The sequence below is a fragment of the Micromys minutus genome (assembly GCF_963924665.1).
Source record: "Micromys minutus genome assembly, chromosome: 11".
Classification (NCBI taxonomy): Eukaryota; Metazoa; Chordata; class Mammalia; order Rodentia; family Muridae; genus Micromys; species Micromys minutus.
In genome coordinates this window covers 57,216,515-57,241,108 of record NC_137980.1, presented here as the reverse complement: position 1 = coordinate 57,241,108, position 24,594 = coordinate 57,216,515, and positions in this window count along the sequence as shown.

Sequence of the window (24,594 nt, the reverse complement as noted above, 5' to 3'; positions counted from 1 at the left end):
GTAGACAGACACATCACACACAGACTCACACACAACCAGAGACATATACATTACACAGACTCGCACACAACCATGGACATACACATTACACAGATTCACTCACAACTATTGCAAACACATCATACGCAGACTCACACATACCATACATCACACAGACACACCATGACCCCCATCCCCCACATCATGCATAGGCAAACATACTATACAAGATATCCCCCCAGAGGCTAACATGTTCGACCACTTGGACTCCAGCTGGTACTGCTGTTTTGAGATGTTCTGGGACTTTTAAGAGGTTGGGTCTAGCTGGAGGAGGCAGCTCACTGGAGAAAGGTCTTGAGATTACTTCTAGCCTGAGCTCTCTCTACTTCCTGGTTGGTACCATGTGAGCAAGCTGTAAGAGGAACTTCTACTGTCCCAGTCAGAGCCTCTTGGTCACTAAGCCTTCCAGTAGTGCAATGATGCTCTTAAACTAACTTCCAGAGCAAATCCTCCTCCTCTAAGTTGTTTCTGTCAGGCATGTGGAGGAAGAGGCCAACATGCCTACCTGAGCAGCTCTCTGGGCACTCTGGAATCTTGAGAGTTGAAAGTCAGTTCCTGGACTCTGGGTGTGGTAAACAGGGTCTGAATTGTGTCTTCCACCTTTTTTGTGTGGCTCGAAGCAGTTCTCCCCCATTGGTGCTGTGGTCTTAGCCTGAGGTCATGGAGAGGAAGGGAAAGCAGGAAAGAGAGGGGAAAAGAGATCTGTCATGGGGTCTGTACCACTCCAGCCCTGTAACAAATTGCTCTGCTGTGTAGGTTCCTGACAATTGCCTTGAAGACAGCACATGGTGTCCAGTCTGATTCTGAGCCCTTGAATTTAGTTTATATCTTTTGGCCTGCTCAGGAGCCTCTTCACACAGGACTCAATCTGCGTGGCTATACCAGCCGGAGGGTAGGATCACAGAACACAGGTCTCCAAGGCCTCGGTGTGTGGAACTCCTGTTGCCTGGTCTGCTACCAGCTTGCTCCATGCAGGGCTGAGGAGAAAGATCCCACTTGCAAGCTTGCCTCTGGGTTGAGGATAGCTATCCCATCTGCAAGCTGGCACCCATTTAGTGCTGAGGGTGGCTGTCCTATCTCTTCATAGAAAGAAATACAGAAGGAAGGCACATTGCTGTGGTCGGAGGCAGACTCTGCGGCTGTCCCATGACTCTGGGTTGCACAGAGGCACCCGCCTTCTCTCTGGTGAGAGAGTCATGGGAGGGAGAAGCGACAGGCCTCACCTTCAGCACGTGACCCCATGCTTCTCATCTGCTTGCTGCTATTTGTAAGAAGCAGATGTTTGGGATTATAACTCATTTCGCTCTGAATCAACGATGATTTGGATTCTCGGATTGCTCTCTGAAACCTGCTTTGTGTTTGACGGAACTTGGACATTAGCCAGACACGTGCACCTGTATGTCCTGATTCAAGTCACCCAACACCCCAGTCCCCAGAGTCCCGTGAGCACAGACTGTGACTCACATCAGTCATTTTCAATTATTTCTTATAAATATATGCAGCTGTGAAAATTATTAGGGGGGATATAAAACCTTTCACATGAAAGATGGCTCTGAGACGGAGGGAAGGCTCAAGGTGCCACCAGGGTGACAGGCTACGCTCATTCTAAACTAAAAGACAAGAGCCCCGGAATTCAAAATCTTCAGGAAAGAAAAGAAAATGATTTCATTGTCTCAGATTTTTCTTACTTTCTGTTTTAATTGCAGGGTTTGGCTTTTTAAAAGAAGCCTTAGCACTTGCAAAGGTGTGATCATTAGCCCCTATCAAGCCTCTTGTTCCTGCGCCCGCAGCCTGGGGATTCTAAACCGCAGACCATCTCCTGTAGTCTTTCAGTTCCACCTCAAACTCAGAGCATCAGTGTGAGTAACCTGGGTGTCGCGGCTGGATCTCACAGAGAGATTCTCAGAATGTACCCCCAAAGGAACCACTCTCCCAGCCTGTAACTTGAGGAGAACTCCCTCAAAGGTTTTAGTGCACAGAAACCATGGACAAAGAGTCTCACCTGAAGCCCTTCGGAAGGCTCTCCTGCACTGGTGAGACGCACCTAGATTGAGACTGATTAGTGGCATCGAGCTGTAAGTGGGATGAAATATGTCCCCACGTCTGGAGGAGCCATCCGTTGGAGTTACCACTTGTCCGATCGCCGTCGGCAGCTGAATTTATCACACAGGCATGAAATCCGCCTGTAGCCTGTTCCCGGCTGCCTGACTCTTAATCAACAGCCCACTCTTGGGGATTTTTGGCTGCCTCACCTGGTTATGCCAATAAATCTGAGTGAGGAGCTGCTTGATTTGTTATTGATTTCCCCACGGACAAATTTGGGGCTGTGTCTTCAGCGATCGGTCTTCACCATGAAAAGTCAGGGCAAAGGAAAAGCCTCGGCCACCTGGGGAGGCTCAGGGGCCACTTCTTTGTGTTAAAGCATGACTGAATTTAGTTTGTGTAATATTCTAGTGCAAGAGGGGAAAGGAGGAACGTGTGGAGGATCCACACATTCCTCACAAGCCTGGCAGTTCAGGGAACAGAGGGCAAGCCAGCAGAATGGACCACCGTGTCCTTCCCGTACGGTCAACCCAGCCAGTCCTGACATCCTAAGGGTAGAAAGAACATGGACTAGGAGTTCAGTCACCATCCTAGGTTGGGAAACAGTTGACACTGAGACCTCACAGCAAGACCAAAACCAAGACTGGTTTTGCTTGAACTGTTCTCAATTTGAACTAAGTTGAGGTCCCATGAGTGAAACCCCAGGATATAAACACTGGAGCAGTGGGGTGACCTAAATGTCTGTCTCACCCTTCTGTCTCGAGAGCATCCCAGTTGTAGGCTTTCCTTCTTTTGTTCCTGTTCCTTTGAGTTCTCCTTGGAAACGGGTTGAACCGGAACACTGGGGAAGAAGAGCGTAAAGTCTGCCAACACAGCAGGAGACACCGTCTTATCTGCCTCACAGATACTTGTGTGACACTGTCAGTTAACATGACTTAACACTTTAGAGAGAAAAGTCACCTTGTCACTGTCCCCTGGCTTTCTCATCAAATCAAGACTGGCCTTACTTGTCCGACATTAGAGGCTTTGTCCAGTGCTGGCTGTAAACATGTTCTCTCTAAAACAAAATCTTCACTGTGAGAATTTTTAAATTAAACTAATGACTGAAGACTTTAAAAATGTTTATTTTTATATTTGCACTGGATGCTGGGGGCTGAACTCTGGTCCCAGGAGACCAGTACACATCTTAACTGCAGATCCATTTCTCTGGTTCCAAACTTTTTTTTTTTTTTTTTTTTTTTTTTTTTGAGACAGGTTATCACATAGCCCAGGCTATTCTAGAACTCACCGAGGATGGTTTTGAACCTTTGATCCTGGCATTTTCCTCCCAAATGCTGGGATTGCCTCCCACCCTAGTTATATAGTGCTAGGGATCAAACCCAGAGATTTGCGCACTGTAGGCAAACACTGAGACCCAGTCCCTGCCCCACCCTTGCCCCGCCCCTGCCCCCTCCTGAGCCAAGCCCCACCCGGCCCAGGCCAGCCCGACCCCACTCCGGCCCCGCCCCTGGGTCAAGCCCCACCCCGGCCCCGCCCCTGGGCCCGCCCCTGCCCCTGCCCTCCACCCTGGCATCCAACCCAGTCCCGCCCCTGGGCCCAGCCCACCCCAGCCCCGCCTATGGGACCTCCAGGCCTGCTTTCAAGTATTGTTTAAGGCAGAGGATATTTGAATTCCCTCTCAGGCAGCTGAGAGTTGGCTCTACATTTATGGAGCCCGTGCTGGTTTGCACGTTCCTCAGCAGCTTTCCCATTGAGAGAAGTGTCCTCTGCCTGCTTGTCTGAAGGGCCAGGTTGTAGGGTTTCCTTGTGGCAATCTTGAGTTCACTGCAAGAGGCCACCAGATCTGAAACAAAGCCCTGAGACCCCTGGGGCTATTCATCTCTCCTGGAAAATAAACAGCCATCGGCTTGGGATTCGAATTTTAAAACTACATTCATCAGGCTCCAGGTTTTCAAAAGTGAATTCCTAAGTCTCTCGGCAACGCAGGAGAAATAGAATTTCCAAACTCAATCGCACTCTTGGTGGGCACGGAAGGGAGAGCCTCTAACTCAATTCTCAAAGCGATTGAGCTTTAGCTGCAGGTGCTCTCTGTCAGGGAAGCTTCTGTTTAAGTTGTCAAAGCAACCAGGCCTAAAGGGTCTGGAGTGAGGGAAAGACCCTTGTGAGCCCTGCTTTCCCCATAGTGTGGCCGTGCCGTGTCGTTATTAATATTTCTCCTGCACACACTCCACAGAAGGGGTGGCAGACAGCTCAGGGCCGAACATGCTTAGCAAAGGGGCTGGGGGCGGCCTCAGTCCGAAAGACTGGCTGACAAGGCACTCGGCCTGCCTGCCTGTTTGCCAAATCTCAAGGGTCTGCCCATGCTTTCAAAGACCTTCACTTTCTGCTCTTATGTCCTGGATAGACCTTGCCCAGCACAGAATGGATGGCCACGGTCACTCCAGCCCACTCCCTGCAGAACTGACCCTAATTTGTTTATTCATCGAAAACTTCATACACACATATAAATATCGGTCGATCCCCCGGGCCAATTAACTGTAAAAATGTTAATGTTTTAACTCATTCAGCTGCTCTGTCTCTCTTTCCGTCTGTCAGGTTTTCGTCTGACGCGGATCACAGCTCAAGCACCAGGGCCATTCACACTTTCTCTTTTCTAAAAAATCCTTTTAAAATTCTTTTTAATGATAGGGTCTCACTAAGTAGCCTTGTCCGGACTGGTCTTGAACTCATAGGCATCTACCAGCTTCTGCCTCGTGTCTTGACAAGTCAAGGGGCAGCAGAAAGAGCTACGCCGAGAAAGGAAAACACATCTCCACGCAGACCTCGGCAGTGCTGAGACCCCGTGGCCCCCGACGCTCTGTGAGTATCGGTTTCTCCGTGGAGAGTGAGCGCCGTCACAGCCACGTTGCAGGACTAGTGAGCAGCAAAACCGAACATGTCCCCAACTCAGCAAAGACGTGAATAAAAGGAGACACTCTTAGATGACGCTGTAGCCACCATGGGCAGCGCGTGCCAGTGGCCTGTTTGGCTTGACAGCAGCAATTATAAAAAGACATTTTCAAGGCACTTGGAGAAGCCTGAATGTGGACTTGCTGTCAGACGGTATTAAGGGAGAGTGTTTATTTTGTTAAGTCTAATAATAGCATTGTGGTTTACAAGTAGATGTATTTCTATTTAAGAGACAGATACAGAAGCGTTAAACTAGAATCGAGCTGCCTTTAAAGCCGGGAAATTATTTTTTAAGATGCGTAAGCAAAATCCATCAGAAGCAAACAGCAAGGTCTTAACAAACAGATCAAGCAGGCGTTTGAGGCCTGGCTTGCTCTTTTCCCTGGTGCCTGGTACAGTTTCTACATCGCAGGGCTACACAATGATCTCTGTAAACTTCTGCGGGGGCCCGCATGCTGCCCTGAGAGTTAAAGGATGTCGACATGCATTTATTGATATGTTTTCTTTACCCTAGAAAGGAAAATGAGCGAGGTGAGCCCGTGACAGAAAGAGCAACAAAAGCAGCCGACAGGGCCCCCTAAACTTAAGTTGGGATGTTTTTAAGCTCAGGTGTGCCGTCTGGACCATAGGTTTTGTAAATGCTAATCTCACGTTGCTACGTCAAAAGGTTGGTTACTCCTGCTTTGAGGTTCATTGTAGTTCTCCCGAGGAAGGGAGGTGTCTACCTTGTCATTGGGATACTGGTCTGGATACTGGTGATGCTGATCACTGTGAGTCAGAGAACTGAGGCTAGCCCAAGGGAGGAGAGGTGGAAGAAAGAGCTGGGTCCAGTGGGGCCGGTGATGGAGGAGGGGATCTGTGCTCCTGCAGTGGGAAGTCTGTAAGTGTCCAGTGGGGCCGGTGAGGGAGGAGGGGATCTGTGCTCCTGCAGTGGGAAGTCTGTAAGTGTCAAGGCTGCGTGTCTTTTCAATGTCGCTGTAGCTCTGACACTGTCTGCATCCAGGGACCTCACTGCATGTGGGGTGGAGTGACTCTGACTGATTCTTCAAGTCACCGCTTCGTCCAAGGTGTGTGGCTGGGTGGGTCCAAGGATGTGGTAGGGACAGTGTGATGATGTGCTTGGTGCGGGAGGAAGTGTGTGGAGGATGAGCTGGGGGAGGAGTCTGAGGATGGTTCTGTGCTGTGGCTATGTGTGTACATGCTTATGAATGTGCCAAAAGAACTCGTATCTGTCATGAATGCCAGTTAGGAGCCATGTTGATGCTATGCATGAGGTTTTCCCCTTCATCCTTCCCAGAGCATCCCGAAAATCACTTTTTAGCCGGACAACTTGGAGCTGGAGTTACAAGGTCGCTGACGTCACGGAGACTGACCTGGAGGGCTGGGTTTTGATCTGAGCTCAGTCAGACTGTTCTTCCTGCCTCCCTGCCAAGCCCCTTTAGTTTTTGCACACGTTACTGAACCTAGAGGTTCTGGAGATGGCCCAGTCGATATTGGCAAGACACTTGTGCAAGCATGAGGGCTTGATCTCCCTGCACCCATGTAAAAGTCATAAATGATCATATGTTCCTTCACCGGCAATGCTGGGAGACAAGGCTGGGAGGATTCCCCAGAGCTGGGAGGATTCACTGCCCAGGCAGCTTAGCCGAGATAATGAGACTCAGGTTCAGTGAAAGACTCCACCTTAATAAACAAGGTGAAGATGATCAAGAAGCAAGCACGCTCATGCACAGGAAGATACACGAGCTTTGAGTTTCCAGGGCTCCCTGGAAGCGAGCAGGGAGGTAGGGCTCCATGCGCACGGGTTTGGAGCTGGGTCACATCCTCCGTGTGCATGGGGTCACAGTTGTACTTCATCTTTTTTGTGCATGGCTTTGTCACTATCCTGTGTCCTCTCTCAGCCTGTGAACACTACCCTTGTCCCCTCAGATGCTGCTGGAAGTGAGGAGACCATGGCTCATCAGCGGGGAGCAAGGAAGAATTCTCTTGGATTTCCAGCTGTAGCCTGTGCTCTTCCGGCCTGTGATGTGGAGGTGCATCCGTCAGATTCATTAGGAGGCATTGTCTCCCAGTGGGGTGTGAGCCACTGTGTCAGCCAAGGAGAGAGGCGGACAAAGGAATGAGCTCCCCTGAGTGGAGGAAGAGAGGTCTTCAGAACTGGGGCTGCTTCTCCTGACACCCAGGAGGCCTCAGTCTTCTGCTGGAGTTTAAAGTTGGGGTGTTTCGGATAGTCAGCTCCGTGGGATACTTTGGTGTCTAAAAATCTCTGCTGATGGCAATTCCAACATACAGAAAATGAGAGTCAAAATGGATCAGCGTTGCCGCATGTTCTGGCAACGACTTGGACTTCTTTACCTCCAGAGGAGAAGTGAAAAGCCTTCATAACACCAGGACAGGGATGTTAGATGGCTCAACAGGTAAAGGGGCTTGCAGCACAAACCTGGCGATGTGAGTTCTATACCCCAAACTCACATAAAAATGAATGAGAACTGACTTCACGATGCTGTCCTCTGACTACTGCCCGCATTCACATACCCACTCTTTAAATAATAATAATTAAAAATATGTAAGGTTTAAGGGGTGTGTGAATCTGAGGAACGAGATTCAGCTGTTAAAGGGGCTTGATGTATGCAGATCCAGCCTGCGTCTCTGGCTTCACAGAATAGCCCAGCATCTCCCTAATATGTTTAAAGAGTCTGTTCAAGATTGCCCATGGTTCCTCAGAGGAGGAGAATGTAGGAGAGGACGGTACAGACTCCCTAGGGCCTCAGTGTGTAGTGCTCATGGGAGGAAGCTGGGTGAGAGAGGAGGGCTCGGTGTGGAATGCCTGAAAGGGCCATTTTGCCGCTCAGGCCTGCTTCCAAGGGAGCAGAACCTCTCAGAATATGCCAGTGAGGAAGACACTGGGAATGTGACGGTGGAGAAGAGACAATCCCACGTGTCCCTCTGCTTCACGGTGTCACCGTAGCTCTCCAGCTCTAGAAGTGAAGGGCTAAGGTTGCAGACGACAGTCAGGAGTGTGTGGTCCTGAGCCCTTTATAAAGCAGAGGTTCTTTCACACAGTCAGACAATCTCTTTAACTGCCTATGATACTGATCTCGTCCAACATTCCTAGGATACTAGTCTAATTTCTTCCCCACATATGGGAAAACTGATCAGTCCCTCAGCTGAGTCCTGTGGAAATTCTTGTCCCTTGTCACCCACGAGTATGGGCTGGGGGCTTTTGACCCACAGTGATCACCAGTTTTTCTGGAAACTGTTCTTCATATGCCTGGTACAGCCATTGACTTCAGAGTGACATTAACTCTCACAACACTAGGTAAAAAAAAATTAAATCAGATTAGGGATCTGGGTTGCTATGGCACCAGGAAAGTACACTTTCATGCAAAGCAATTTAATAGATGTGAAAATGTGTACCTTCTTGTAGAAACACTGTATTTTTGAGATAAAAGCCTCCAGCCATCGTCAGCTAACAGACAGACATCTTTTCTGGGGCTGTCTCCCACCCCTAGTCTTTTTGGCTTTCTTGTCAGCGAAGGTCGGTGTCCATAGGAACACCTTGTAGGTGATGTCTAAGCAAGAAGGGTTTGGAGCTTAGTTAGGGAACCCGGAAGTTCAAATGTTGACAGCCTCATCTGTTTGGCCTCTGTGAAGACTTCTACTGGACAGCATCATGGTGTCAGTATGCAGAGGAAGAAGTCACAGGGCCAAACAGGAAGCTCGGGATGGAAGAGGGCTAGGTTTGCTTTCAGATAGCCACCTTCTCTCCAGAGAAGAACCAAGTACTATGGTAACTACATCCGTTCCACTGATGGCGGCCCCTGGTAGCAGACTTGCTTACTGTTAATCTTCTTTACTTCAAGGCTTCACCACCTTCCAGGGTTTCCACGATGAAGGTTAACCTCTGCCACATAAAGCCTTGCGGGGCGCAATGAAGGCCTGTCCAAACCACCAGCACAGTATGCAAATTCAGTGTGCACAGAGACATCACATCTGTGCTGACCCTGCCCTCTGAGCACATCACCCCAAGACTGAGCTGGGTTGTTAGAATCTAGGAGGCACAGCCTGGAAGGACCAGCAAGACTGCAGAGGCCAAGGATACTCAGAAAGGTTTGTACAACCTGCTGGGCCTCTGCTTAGAGGGCTGTGCACACGATCACAGCTGCTCTGTCAGCTCTGTCTAACCTGCTGCTTTGAGCAGAGAGTGGGCTCCCACTCTCTAAATAGGTACTCACTTATTTCTTCTGGTTCAATGCCACCTACTCTCAGACCAGAGAGAAACCCCATCCCTACCATCTTGGTTTTGAACACCCTGATCCTCAATACCTCATGTTCCGGCCCCATTTGTGCCATCCTATGGGGCTCGAGTCTGTGTGAAATTTTCTCTTGTATCTCTATCTCACTATATAGAAGAGCATGGAGCATCTCAACTACATTTGTATTGAGCTTATAGATGGGTGGATGTGTAAATAGATAGATGGATGGGTAGATGGATGGGTGGATGGATGGGGGGATGGATGGGGGGATGGATGGGGGAATGGATGGGGGGATGGATGGGGGGATGGATGGGGGATGGATGGGGGGATGGATGGGGGGATGGATGGGTGGATGGATGGGTAGATGGATGGGTGGATGGATGGGGGGATGGATGGGGGATGGATGGGGGGATGGATGGGTGGATGGATGGATGGGTGGATAGATGGGGGGATGGATGAGGGAATGGATGGGTGGATGGGTAGATGGGTGGATGGGTGGATGGGTGGATGGATGGGTGGATGGATGGGTGGATGGGTAGATGGGTGGATGGATGGATGGATGGGTGGATGGGTGGATAGATGGGTGGATGGATGGGGGATGGATGGGTGGATGGATGGGTGGATGGATGGATGGGTGGATAGATGGGGGGATGGATGAGGGGATGGATGGGTGGATGGGTAGATGGGTGGATGGATGGATGGGTGGATGGATGGGTGGATGGATGGGTGGATGGGTAGATGGGTGGATGGATGGGTGGATGGGTGGATGGGTGGATGGATGGGTGGATGGATGGGTAGATGGGTGGATGGATAGGTGGATGGATGGGTAGATGGGTGGATATATGGGTGGATGAATGGGTAGATGGGTGGATGGATGGGTGGATGGGTGGATAGGTGGATGGATGGGTGGATAGGTGGATGGGTGGGTGGATGGGTGGATAGGTGGGTGGATGGATGGGTGGATAGATGGATGGGTGGGTGGATGGGTGAATGGGTGGATGGGTAGATAGATGGATGGATGGGTGAATGAGTGGCTGGGTAGATAGATGGATGGATGGGTGGATGGATGGGTGGGTGGATGGGTGAATGTGTATATAGATGGATAGGTGGGTGGATGCATGCATGCATGGGTGTTATGGATGGATGGAATGAACTACTGAATTAGTGGAGGATGAAAGATGATGTCTGTGAACTCTTGGGAAGTAAGTGTGCTACACCGGCTAATATGGAAACAGTATGGCTTGACCATAAACTGTCTCCTACATGCTCATGTTCTGAAACTTGGTCCCCAAGATGGTGTGCTTGTTTGAGAGACTGTGGAACGTTCTGGAGCCAGGAGCAGGGGAGGTGGCCCACTGTGGAGAGACTTTTGAAGGTTACACCTGCCCTTAGTTCCAGACTGCTCTCTGCCACCATGAACCAGCTCTGCCACAGGATCCCACTGCAGGGAACAGCCGCCCATTATGCCTTCAAAGACTCTGAAACCAGAAGCCGACATAACTGTTTCCCATGCCAGTTGTTTCATTCTTTCATTGGTTCATTCGTTCATTCATTCATTCAGTCAGTCAGTCACTTTGGTAGTGACCAGCACAGGGGACATGGTTGCTTCTGCTGCTCCTCGTTGCTCAGGTACCAGTGCACATGCCTCTCTGACCACGGCGCAGGGGTGACTGTCAGACAGCTGGGGCAATATGAGCCCCAACAGTACCTCGGGGGTAGAAGCCCTTCCTCTTACCTCGCTGATGCTGTTAGCCTGTTGTGTCTTCACACTGTGGGCACAGTGGTGCTGATACAGGGCTGGTTCTCCGCAGGAGCACCTCAGCAGGAGCACCTACAGCATCTGTTGTCAGACATCCCCATGGTTCATCAAAACTGAGGACAGGGAAACACAAAACCAGGGAAGAATCTCCTCCCCACCTTTCATTAAACTCTAAGTATTCATGTTCACTTTGCAAATGAGATGGTGTGTTAGAGGTCAAGATGAGCCAGGCCACACGGATTACGGAGCACTTCCAACCCAGTGATGCTTACTTCTGGATGGCAGAATGGCCTGGCTGCCCCCCCCACCCCTGAGGGGTCTTGTTCGACTTTGCTATAGTCATAGATCCTGGGCCTCCACTGTCCTGCAGACTCTCATGCTGGGAAGAGGAAACATCTTTGAAAGAGTTGGTTCCAAATTCACAAGCACGCATCCCAGAGCAGCAATCATGAGGAAGGGCTGACACGCTCTGAGGTCACTGCGGTGCCAGGCAGGTGACATCACAGCCATGGATAACTCTGATTTCAGCAGCTCACAGAGGTAGCCTCTGTTATCCCTGGTTTTGCAGGTAAGAAACCAAGATCTTAATGTTGCCAATCCTCAGTCAAGGACACACGTCTTGGATGTTGGTTCTGGATTCAGTCAGTGGTGGTGCTGGATAGTTTCACCTGTTGGCCTTTGGGGAATTATGGAGACCCACTATGCACTAAGGGCAGGAGTAGCCTCAAGAAGACCTACTGGGTGCCAAAGCATAGGGAAGGTATAGCCCACGCCAGAGAGGGGTGGGGCCTTATCTCTCAGAGGTCAGACATTGAGGAAGGAGCTATGGGAGGGTCTTTCTGACCAGGGTAGACCTACTCTTTGCCACGGCCCTGGATATCTTTATTGTAGACCCCGCTGCTGTTGACTTGTGTGATCATATGCAGGTGTTAGCTCGAGAAAGCCACAGAAGCTTTGGGGGCTTCAGGGAAGAACCTGATGAGCTCCCAACTTTCATTCCCACAGGAAGAGCCTTGGAGGCAGCCATCTTGGGAAGCTCTGCTGGCTTTCACCCCTGCTTCTCTCAGCTTCCAAGAAGCAACAGTAGATCCATGTTCCGATGGTGCAAGGCTTAGAGGGGTTAATGCCAACCATCCAGCTGTAGCCTTGGCATAGGCACGTGTTCTGAGATGAAAAATGTAGATACAACGATTTAAAGAAATTCTGGTGACCCTGTTTTGTCCTGTCTAGGGAGTCTCTCTCATTAAAAATGAGGCTTGGTGGCTATTGGCAGTTCACTAACAAGATTCAGTGACTGTTCTCAAAGAAACGAAGACAACATAGTGTTCCTCCTGTGTAGTCTCTGTGACACTTCCCAGGAAGCAGAGCGCTGGGAAGACCCAGCACTAAGACACTCTGGCAGTGGGGCTGGCCGAGCTGCTGCAGAGGAGAATGAGGAGGAGGAGGAGGAGGAGGAGGAGGAGGAGGAGGAGGAGGAGGAGGAGGAGGAGGCTCAATTCTCGGTTTTCTATGCTCTGTTCCTGCCAAGATGAGTGTCGGAAGTGTCAGCCCCTCCGGCTGTGCCACCAGGCGAAGCTGCTCACTGTCTGCTTGTGAGTTCTGCAGGCTCAGCCTTCAAACATTTACAAAAGGACGGAGGCACTTGGTTTCTGGCAGGGTGTAGCTAAACCATGAATTGTGGCTGCCTCCCAGATGGTCATCCAGAATAAGCGAGCAGTCAAATCTCGCTTGGTGGGACAAAGCACAGCAGCTGTCTCCACGAAACCTCCCTGGTGACTGGATCAGCTTCCTGTGATCAAGCAGAGGACAAAGCAGTAAGCCAGGTACGACATACCTGTCCCTCCACGTCCTCCTCGGGGGTTAACTTTCTGTCATGTCCCCTGTTAGTAAGTGCCCAGACCACTGGTTTTCATGTCTTCTCTGTCCCAGGCAGAGATGGCAGGTCAGTGGGTTGACACTGTTTAACGCAAACCTGGGGACAGCAATCCAGGAAGTCGGTGTTCTCAGTGATTGAACCAGACAGGCCTCGGAGGCTGCAAGACACGGGTGCTGTGGGAGAGAGGAGACTGCACGGGCTTGCAGAATAGGAAAGTTCACGCCTCTCTAACTATCCTTACATTCTGGGGTAAGGGTGGTGGTGAGGCGTCCTGATTCTCAGCTCTGTCTCATCTCAGTTAAGTTCCTTAGTAGCCAGCTTCCCCTGGGTTGGAAGGGACACCCCAAGGCCAGCACCCTGGCTTAATCTGGAGCAGTGGACAGCCTGGAACAACCACTTGTCTTCTTTCCCAGGAGGCTCGTTTCTGAAATAAAGGTCTCCCAGCTGCAATGTCTGGTTCTAGTTACCCTGGGATGGAAGAGTAAAGGGAGGTGTGCGCACAGCTCCACTGGAGTGGTGAAACACCAGACAGCTCTGATGGAATCTTGCTGTACTAGAGGCACTCTGGTGTCACATAGCATCAGCCATGCTCAGGGGCTTGGGCTGGGTCTTCACTCAGAGTGATCCTGCCTCTGCCGCTGCCGCCGCTGTCGGTGTGTCTCTCTTTCCCCTTTGTTGACTTGGATCAATGTGACCCTCATGCTCTTGCTGCCGTGATGGACTGTACCCTTGAATTGTGAACAAAAATAAATCCTTCATTTCTCAAGTTGCTTTGTCCCTTCCATAGTCACCCTCCCGCCTTTCTCTGATTCTAATCTTCCTCCACATCATGTGTGCTCTACACAGTTCACCCAGCCACCGTGTGTCATGTGCTTTTCACACCCCCATGATGGCTAGTAAATGTCCAAGTGGCTTCAAAGACACGGCAGAAGCATCTGGAACTGTAAGCAAACAAACCATCTCTTCTTTTTAAGTTACTTTTTAAGGTGTTTCCCATCGCAGGGAGGGTGGTCACACCCTTGGTGGGGGGAGCACTATTGGAAAGGGGCGGGCAGACTTGAGTTTGTTTGTGGGGCACTTGGTAACATTGAATTTCCATAAAAAGGGAATAAAAGGACATTGTGTGTCTCCCCGTCGATGTTTATGTTTCTTGTGTGTGTTTCGAAAAGTTAAATGTTTTAACTTCAGCTCTATCTCTATTTAAAACTGATTGGCATTCATTCTTTCTTAACTCCCTTATCTCTTCATAAGCACGGCACCTCAGCGAAGGCCCCTCCTGCATTTCTGGTGACAGCGATTTTTAATACCGTCTTCTCTTCATCGATAGCAGGTTTAATTTCGGGTAGCCTTTTGAAGCCCTGTTTGTCTTTTAATTTTCTCTCTTGCTCACTTCGCAGTTCTCTGATTTGGATGCCTCTCTTTGTAGATGCCCCTTTTTTCTCTGTTTACTTCATGCTTACTTTACTCTTGGATCCCACACAGAGCAGGCATTTGCTTCAAGCAAGTGTTGAGCAGTAAGGGTGTGGTCTGATTAAAATCATAAAAGACACGTGCAGTGTGGGTGATAGTCAGAGTCATAGTCAGAGCTGGCTGGAAGGTGGCAGAGCCACTCGGGTCAGAATAGAGGCATGAGCTATGTGCCTTCCATTTCCTGGGGCAGGGTGAGCCTTCTCATTGTCTCAGGCTTGTCTTAGTTATTGCTCTGATGAACACCATGGACAAAAACAACTTGGGAAAGGTCAGGTCAGAAACTCAGAGGCAGGAACCCTGAGGCAGAAACTGAAGCAGAGGCTATGGAGGAATGCTTCTTAGTAAATTGCTCCCCATGGCTTGATCAGCTCCCCCCTACCCTCCTCCTTAGCAGCCAGTCTAGGGGTCTTCCCACTTGAATGAAAATTTCCTATAAACTTCCCTACAGGCCAATCTAATGAAGGTAATTCCTCTACTGAGAGTCCCTCTTCCCAGATGACTCTAGCATGGGTCAGTGTGACAGAAATAGTAACCTGACAGGTATCTTCCAAGTAAGTATCAAGGCAGTGTATGTGGGGTGGGGGGGAGACAGTTGTGACTGAGTTGGGCTAGAGTCTGGGGTTCTCACTAAGAGCCAGCCACTTCTCTTTAGGACCATGGTGGGGTCTTGTTGATCCTCCTTGGAGTAATCTGGTTCTGTCACACAATAGTCACTTAGCCAGGACTATTTCCTGAGCTTTCTCCCTGGAGCAGATGTGTCCAGATGTTTAGCCTATTCTTCAAAGACAGAAGAAATGGACACACCTAGAGAAGTAGCAAAGGACTTGTATCCAGAAACAATGTAAACACAGGTTGGGGTCAAAAGTTCAACTGAACCAGAAAACTTGAAGGTCTCAATTATTGGGTCCAGCTGGAGGAACTGTGCGGAGGGGCTCGGTATGGGCGGCTTTCTGGTTTGATTAACAGGCTGGGGTTATGGAAGCTTTTGCTCAGTTATCATGTCCTTTTTCCAGGGTGTATCACATGCGTGCCCAGGCAGTGATGTATAGGAATAAGGTGGTAGATGGGAACAGTATTTCCTGTAACACTCAGAGGACAATGTTTGCTGACTGAATGTGCACACTGCCTTAGTTGGTTTCTGTTGCTGTGATAAACACCATGATCAAAGAAAGGTGGGAAGGAAAGACTTTATTACAGAATACACGATTAACAACAGAAACAAAAGCCCAGGAACCCAAGGCAGGAACCGAAGCAGAGGACACGGAGAAACACAGCTTGGTGATTTTCTCTGAAGCTCATGTTCAGCTGCCTTTCCTAGCCAGCCCAGCTCCACCTGCCCAGAGGCGGTGCCACCCCAATAGGCTGGGTACTGCAGCATCAATTAGCAATGAAAAAACACTCCACCGGTGGGTACACAGTCTCGTGAAGGTAATTCCTCAACCGGGGTTCAGACCAACAACCAAGATTAGTCACTGTGTGTATGAAAACAACTAGTGAGGAGTTGGTCCCCTGACTCTGGTCTCCAGATAAGTCCCAGGGTGTTTACATGGAGTTGGGGGTTTACTGAAGGATTTCTGGGGAGGCCTGGGATTTTGAACGGGATTTGTAAGCGGCTTGATGCAGATGGGGGTCTTGTTAGAGAGAGCAGTGTACGGCCATGGAGTCCCTTGTCGCTGAGATTTCCCTACTCTCGTCTGCCTCAAGACTCTCACACGTAGGCCCTATGCAGATGACTTTGCCCCATATTAAAGGAAAAAAAATAGAAGACATCTAGGCTAGATTCTGTAGCCTTTGGTGGCCTGTCCAGCATTATCTGTCTCATTTGTCATGGGGCCATTCTCTGCATCCCGCAGCGTGTCCTGAGGATGCCTTCACTCTTTTAGTCAAATCTGATATTCAAGAAGAAACAGCTCGCAGTGCACCCTGGGAAAAAAATTCTGCTTTGAAATCTCTGCTCAGCTCCTTTGAATGTGAAAGTCCTTTCAAGCTATTTTTAAATCTAATTTTACATTAATCTTTTAATATGATCTAATTCAATCATGAGTCTTAAATCTCTCCTGGTGAACGTGTAGCTCTATTGAACACCCTTAGGTGGGTTTACAAAGGTGAGCCGTTCCATGTTCTGCAAGTGGAAATTGTCTGCTGTGTCCTCTCCTCTGACTTGGTTCTGAGCTGAAGCTCTGTGGTGTGTTCTCCGAACATGCCTGTCCAGTCCTGGCCTCCAGAGGAGAGGGAGCTGTCATCCTTGCTTATGAGAAACATGGTGGGAATTGGGGCTTGGTCCTCTGCCCAAAGATGCTTTACAAACTAGTGGGCTGTAGGACTCAGGAGAGTCTCAGGCAGAGATGCCATGGGCACCACCACCTGTCACTAAAGCAGCCAATGTCCCCAAAAGAAACAGGAAGATCAGAAAGCAGAACGGGACACAGTCTCATGACCTCTTTCCAACAGTCATGTGGGGGCAGTTTGTTCCCCAGAGGGTGTGTGACTGGGCTTGGAGATGATTTGACTGTCACAACTAAGCTGGAGATTTTTTCCAGCACCTTTTGCAGAGACCAGGGGGTTACAGCTAAACACTCATAAATCCCTAACAAGCAATTGTCTGGTCCAAAACCTTAGTGGTACAGAGGTGAGCAATTCCAGCTCACAATAGTGCCCTCATTGAGGTGGATCAGATGTGCCTCTGAATACGTTTGTCCTGACAGGCATGGGCAGGACTAGAAATCACTTCATCAAGAAAATGTCAAGCGGGCTCTCAGGATATCTGTGACACTAAGCCCAAGAGATTTCAGGAAGAGCCTAATTAAGAGCCGTGTTCCTGGCAGGTGTGGTGAGGACTGCATAAAACAGAATGGGCACTGGTAACCAGAACTCCCCCACCCCTGCACGTTTCTGACTTCAGTGTTTATGTGTTGCCATGGTTACTTCCATGTGTTGATAGACAGGGCCTTGGACTACCTGATGTTGGTCAAGTGTCACCCTGGTTCTGTCTGTGAGGGGTTTCTGGGTGTGATGCCATCTGAGTGGGAGGGCAGAAAAGAGCAGATGATCCTTCCCAATGTGGGTGGGCCTTGTTCCAACAGTGAATGTTTGATTAGAACCCAAATACAGGTGTCCTAGTCAGGGTTTCCATTGCTAGGAAAAGACACGATGACCAAGACAACTCTTATAAGGGACAACACTTAATTGGGGCTGGTGTACAGGTTCAAAGGTTCAGTCCATTATCATCATGGCAAGAACCATGGCAGCGGGCAAGCAGACGTGCTGGAGGAGCTAAGAGTTCTGCATCTTGATCTGACTAGAGCCAGGAGAGACTGTCTCACTGGCAGCCAGTTGGGGGGTCTCTTTCAGTCCATAATAGGCTTCCCTTGAGTAAGGATAGCTGTGTGGTCTTAGGTAGGACCCTGGCTCCTCTTGGCCTGTTGGGATGGAAGCTTCCAGACTTTTCTCCAGTCTTCTAGCTGTCCAACTGCAGCTCATGGGGCTGGGCAACATCCTTATGCTGTCTTAAACTGAAGTCCTTTACACACACACACACACACACACTCTCACACACACACACACACACACACACACACATAGGTGGAGGGGGTTGAGAGAGAAAGAGAGCTGGCTCAGCTTTTCAAGAGTACACTCACTACACGTACACTTTTAATTTGAAAATTCATGTTTAATTTGACATGCACTTCTTTTGTTTTTTTTTTTTTTTCCTTCTGTATCCTCTGTGACGACGTAAAATGGGCAGAAGGCTTATTCGTTCTGTAAGCTGTGTGGCATCTGCTGTCTGTCCCCACACCCTTGTCCCAACCGCCCCACAGTACAAGGATTCATCAAGAATCCCCATGTTACCCTGAAATAAAATAACATAACCCTACTCACACACACATAATTTAATCAGAAATCAATTTCATGCCCTAACTGTAATATAAAGGTCACTCAAAGGGAAAGCAATTTAAAGTACAGTGATGTACTTCAGAACACAAAGGCTTAGAGAGACCTGGTCTGGAAGACACGGTGCTTACCCAACTCCTACATGGGAGCAAAAAGACACAGATGTATATGTTATAACACATGTCTATGTTATCAGCCAGCTTCTGCCAGAGGCAACACTCCAGAGTTGGACAGCTCTTAGGATGGCCCTGACACCCAAAATCAGGTCACATGGAGGGAAGTTCCTGACAAATTCACTGTGAGCCACAAGGCTTTGTGCGCATCGTGAATCAGCACGGGGGGGGGGGGGTCTAAGAGTCAGAAAATCATTCTCTCCAGGCCTGACACTTGGGCACACCCAGTAGCTGTGCAAAGTGAGCCAGTGGCCTTAACACTCCTTCCCTGAGCTACAGCCATTGTCAGCAGCACCTTTCAACAGTGCAGACACAAAATCCCCCACAAAACATTAGCCCTGGCTGAGCACCACTGAACCTGTCCCTGTCCTCTGGGTGCTTCCTTCTGGGTGAGGAGGTGGAGATCCTGTCCCTCCCTAATTGCTTGCTTCATTACCATAGGGATGGGGCATGTGGAGACAAATTGAGCCATCTCTGTAGCCCCTGGATCCCAAATGACCTAAATGTGGCTCTGTAGTGGTAAATATTAAAAAGCAGCGAATGGTTCCAGGCACCATTCCACACTAGTGCGGGCACTGGTGGACCACATGGCATTAGGCACACTCTCTGTCCCTGGCGCTCTCCGCCCCTAAGGCTAGCCACATGGAGCGGCTGCCCTCTCCCGCTGGCTCTCTGCTGTGAACTCAGCTCACATTTCCTGCATCCACACCCCCCCCCACCGTGGTTATTGTCACAATTCCCAGTAACCCAACAAAATCAAAACTCTAAAAGTTTTAATTTATCAATCAGATTTATACCAGTAAATTCTCACCCCATTAAACGTCCACACAATAAACTCAGAGCCAACTGATAATGACATACACTGCCCACCTATATAAGACAAATTTTCCTGTAATAATCCATAAGTTATAAATCCTCCGGTAGCGGATACCAGTAGATCTGAAACCTGAACTGGGTGTGCCCCCCCCCCACCTACGCGTCTCCATCTCCTTCCAGTCCAAAAGGGTGGCCTCCCTTTCCTGCCTCCCTTCTTTCTCTCTCAGATCCGAAGTCCCGCCTACTCCTCGCCCAGTGATTGGTCCCCTGAAATCTTTTTTTCACTGCCCAATCACAGGCCCGAGAGGAGAGATTTAGAAACCAAAGCTTTCCCCATTGCGCCCGAGCTGGCTTGAGTTAGGTTCCAGTCTGTAATTGGGAGAGCAAACTAGTCGCTAGTGTCAAGCAAGCAAGCAAGCAAACAAACAAACAAAAACAAAAAGCTTTCATCAAAATGAAGAGGATTGGAATGTTCAGATGTGGCGCTCCAAAGAGACGTGCCCTCATTTCAACCAGCCAGCCACTGCTCACGGCACCCAAGCCTACTTAAAATTACAGCTGTCTGGCTGAGCTGGGAAGTGCCACGCGGGCTGGCTTTGTGTTCCTGAGTTCACCAGTGGTATTTTCAGTTCCAGTATTAATCAGGCTTCCTGCCTACTTTCACCAAAGTCTAACAAATAAACCATGAGATGGAGAGATGGCAGGACCGAGGGTCAGCCAAGCATTTCTGAACTCGTAAGAAATACTGGTTTTCTAGACCCTACACTTCATCAGCCGTCTCTCCAAAGAACGACATTAATATTTTAAAGCAGAAACTGTTATAGCTGACATTGTCCCATGGAAACACCGTCACCACACCACACTAATGGGGCTCTGCAACCTGCTGCAAGGGGAGAAGCAGGAGACAGATCAGCAGAGAGAAGGGTTGTGCTGCTGTTGCTGCCCCTCTGCTAAGTATTTATGCTTGCTTCTCAAAGCTCCATCCCAATCCCCAAACTGCATGCTTGTCTCTGCGCGGGTGAAAGCAAATTTGTGTTCGGAGCAATTCCACATCACGAGCTTAACCTTTCATGGAGATGTGTGTGCGGAGGGCCTATCTTTCCCCATCCGGGAGCACAGCGCTCCTTCCATGACAGTGCTAATGAGAGGTTACTCCAAGCAGCCATGGGAAAGCTCAAGAACCCGTGTTCCGGCTTCTGTCCATCCACATAAGCTGGGGAGTGGGTCGTGAGGATTTTGCCCAGGCTTTTCCCCATACTAATTAGCCACGATGCCAAAAACGGAGCCAATTGTTTCGAGGATGCTGTTTTTCATGCCACCTTCAGATGGGAGTCAACTTTCGAAAATTCTCAGGGAACACTGGAGACAGTCCTGTCTGTGGGTGACATTATATCTTAATCCAGAGTTATAAAAGTAAGATTGTCTTCCTGCAGACTGAGTGAGTACTTTGAAACTGGTGGAGACCTGTTTTACTTTGAACCAGTCTCTACCATCAAGACCTTCCAATACAGCCCTCCTCCCTGCACATGTGGGTTAGCCTAAAGCAATCTGAAAACCATACAATCCATTTTCCATGCGGTAAACGGTATTTTGGAATCCATGCATGTTTCTGAGAAAGGAAAACAAAACAGGCACATTTTCACTCTGCATTAAACGTCTTCAACGCGGTCTTCCCCATTATCGAGTAATTCCTCGGATCCAAGTGCAGTACCAGAACTAGTTTGGATTGCATCACGTTTCCCACTAACTTAAGGAGGGGGAAATGTAGGAAATATGCATGAGGAGACTGTTGCATGGGCACGTGAGCAGAGAAAACAGGTGCTCACGTGGCCTGAGGATGGGTATTTGGGAGACTCTTCCTGTTGGGATTCTCTAAACCCCACCCTACAGTTACCTGGCAACAGCCAGCTATGCTCCGCCCCAGTTACTTGGCACTATAAAGGGGCTGTGCGCCCGCTCCTCTCACTCTTGCTCTCTTGGCCTCTTGCTGTCTCTTGCCCCCTCCTCTCTCTCCAAGTGCTCATGGCTGGCCTCTACTCCTCTGCTTCTCTACTCCTCTCTTCTCTCTCTCTGACCCTACCACCCTCACTCCCCTCCCCATGCCCTGAATAAACTCTAATCTGTACTATGCCGTCGTGTGGCTGGTCTCTCAGGGGGAAGGGATTCCCAACATGGGTCCCCCAGAGGTACCCCTCTTTCCCCCATGCCTCGCCGCACCTCCATGGAGCATATTCACCCTACTCTCTTCATCTTTTTCCTAACATTGGTGCTGAAACCCGGGACACCATTCTTTCTTTTTATACATACATCGTTGGTGCCCCGTGTGAGAAGATTAAATTTTCTCTTCTCTTTTACTTCCTGATGGTTCATTTAACTCAACATACTTCCAGGTGTTTTACTAGCTTCTTGGTGGACTGTTCAAGTTCTCTTCAATGCATGGGTAGGGGTGGGGTTGGTGGGATAGGGAGATGGTGGAGCTGGGAGGGCATGAAGGGCAGGAAGTCTGTTTCCCTGAATTCTGCACCAGGCAGTTGGGTTTTACAGGGGCCAGTTCTCTAGGGTTGCAGTCTACCTGAAAACATTTTAAGTTCCTCATACCTGAAGGTGTCTTTTCATAACGGAGGTCCTGCGATTTCTCAACAGGCCATCTGTAGACGGATCTTTTAGTTGGTTCTGAAAATAGCTGCATCTGGGAGAACCTGAGATGGAGATAGGAAAGTCTCTTAGCTTTCAACCGGATCCTTTCAAGTCTCACGGAGTCTGTGTATGTCTCTGTGTGGGCTGCATCCTGGCCCTGAAGAGCCTCTGATGCTAATTGGCAGCAGTCTTCAGCTTGGATCGAAGCTGCTTCCTACAACCCCACCCTGCCCTTATTCCTGGGGGATGCCATCTTAGCTCTGCTCCCATGATCCTCCTCTTCAGGAAAACCACTGCCTTTATCTTGGGTTCCAAGGTGATCTCCAGTGATGATCAATGAGCACGAGGCGGCGAGGAGGAGGGGCCACTGGCAGAATGGTCGGTTTCCAGTCTGGAAGCAGCTTCCACAGACATTGCCGAGGAAGGAGATGCTGCTGTTTGCTGAGATGCTGGGTCTTGCTCAGTGTGCTACAGATGGACAGCATAGGCTGGTACCCCAGAGAAGTACATCATGAGAAAGGCCAGCTCTTCCCAGGGTCCACAGAGTGAAAAAGGGAGTCAGGAAGCCACAGCTCTCTGAGTTATTTCTGCAGTGACAGGGGCTGTCCCAGGCCCTGCTGTGGTATTGCCTCCAGCTCAGGAGCACACCCCTGGGAACCACACACAGGCTATTCAAAAACAAGGTGGCACATTGAGCATTTCCTCTGCCACATGCCATCTGGGAAGCTCTTTGAGTTTCTGAATTCCCATGCCCTTGGTTCACTCAGCCTAGAGGGGTTCCAATGATATCAGCTCCTTGGGTAGAGACTGGCAGCATTTTCTGTCTGTTTCCTGTTGTCACCCCCTCCTCTGTCTGATCTGTTTTCTGGATGCATCTGACTCCTGTGCCCTCAGGCCTCAGGATACCAGTGAGCACTAACTGAGGTCTGGCTAACGATCACTCAGAGATGCATCTGGATCCAGCTGCACCTGAAGGTGGAACCCCCCTAGGTTTTCCATCTTCTGTCTCCCACAGACAGCCTGCACTGTGCCCAGCAGCCTAGCAGCTGGTTGCCATGCTTGATTCTGGACATGGCTGGCCAACTCATGACCACCCACTCATCAGGTCCCCTGGAGGGCCTGTCATAGGATAGGTTGTAAGGGTCGGCCTGTAGCTCCCAGGTGAGGCTGTGGATGCTGGTGTTGGAGGATTACACATGGAGAGAGTCTACATTTGCTCAGCCTGCATGTGAGGCTGTAGCTCTCTCTGTCATACTTCATGTTACCGCAAACATGGTGTCCTGAAAACATTCACTTATTTCCTTGTCATTTTTGATGGTCCTGTTACAGCCTTGGTCACACTTTGTGTTTCTCTTGGACCTTGCTGGGCATGGTGGCTTCCTCAAGGCTAGCCATGAGGGCAGAGTGCCAGGACCCAGGTGTTCTACTGGATGGAGTTCAGGAGTTCTGACTCCTTTCCAAAGACCAGGCCAGGGGCACGAATCAGCAGGTGTCCCCCGAGGCAAGGTCATTGTCACAGGGGTAACAGAAGTCAAACAAGACACTTTTAAATGTTCCCCGGCACACATCAGTGCCGCCAACTTGGTTTGCTACAAGCACTCTGTGACCACTTTGGCCAGTGCTACGAAATGATGCTATGCCCTTCCTAGGGGTGACTTGGAAGATGAACTGCCTATTCTCTGTCTTGAATAAGGTCTGGGCAGTGGAGGTGCTGAAAGTTTGGAAGACGAGGCAGCTTACAGCTAACCCCCAACCCTCAGAAGAAGGCGGAGCCATAATGGAGGAAAAGCCGGTTCTTCATGGGCCACTGTATGAACCCCCCAAGTCTCTCTGCACCCACACTTCCTGCAGGGCTCCACAGAGTGACTTTCAGCAGTATGCTGTCTGTTACGGCTTCTACTCTTGCAGCCGCATCATCCTGCTGGAAAGAATCACACAGCCAAACCTCTCACCGGGCAGCCCTTTCACTGGAGGATTTCCCGTCCACCCCTTGGGCATGCCTATTCTTTCAGAACCGGAAAGCTCTGATTGAGTCTCTCCAAAACTGGCCTCTCTCTATCCACAATAACCAGAATCTGGAGAGGCTGAAGGGAGTCAGGCTGAGAGAGAAAATTAAGCAATCACAGCTCCCAGGTTCCCCAGGCAATCCCTGCTGCCCCTGGAGGACTCTTCCAGTTTCATGTTTGCCTTGCTTCTTAATGAAGTCCTTTCTTGGGCAAACTGCCTAGAAACTTCGGTAGGAAGCCTGACCCTAGAAACTTCCTTAATTAGAAAGAATGTAATTAATAATAATGCCCCAAACTGCTAATCCTTAAGCGCTGGCTTAAAATTGTAAAAAGTGGATGCTCAGGAGAAAGGGTTAATATTTTGTTTTCCTAAAAAAGGCTGTGTTGGTGTCTTAGGTGTAATGAGACTAGGGAGCCAGTACCTGAGGGTGCTTAACAAATATCTTATAAGTCAATGGTGGGTCTGGGTGACAGCTTAGTGAGGAAAGCCCCTATCGTGCAAGCAACAGCCTTCAGCAGGATCCCTTGCACCTATATAAAAGCCAGGCATAGAAGCTGATGCCTGTGACCCCAGCACTAGTCCTGGAGGAGGGGGCAGAGGACACAGAAACACACGGTCTTCTGAAGCTTACCGTCACCTAGTCTAGCTGAACCAGTGAGTTGTAGCTTCCATGAGAGA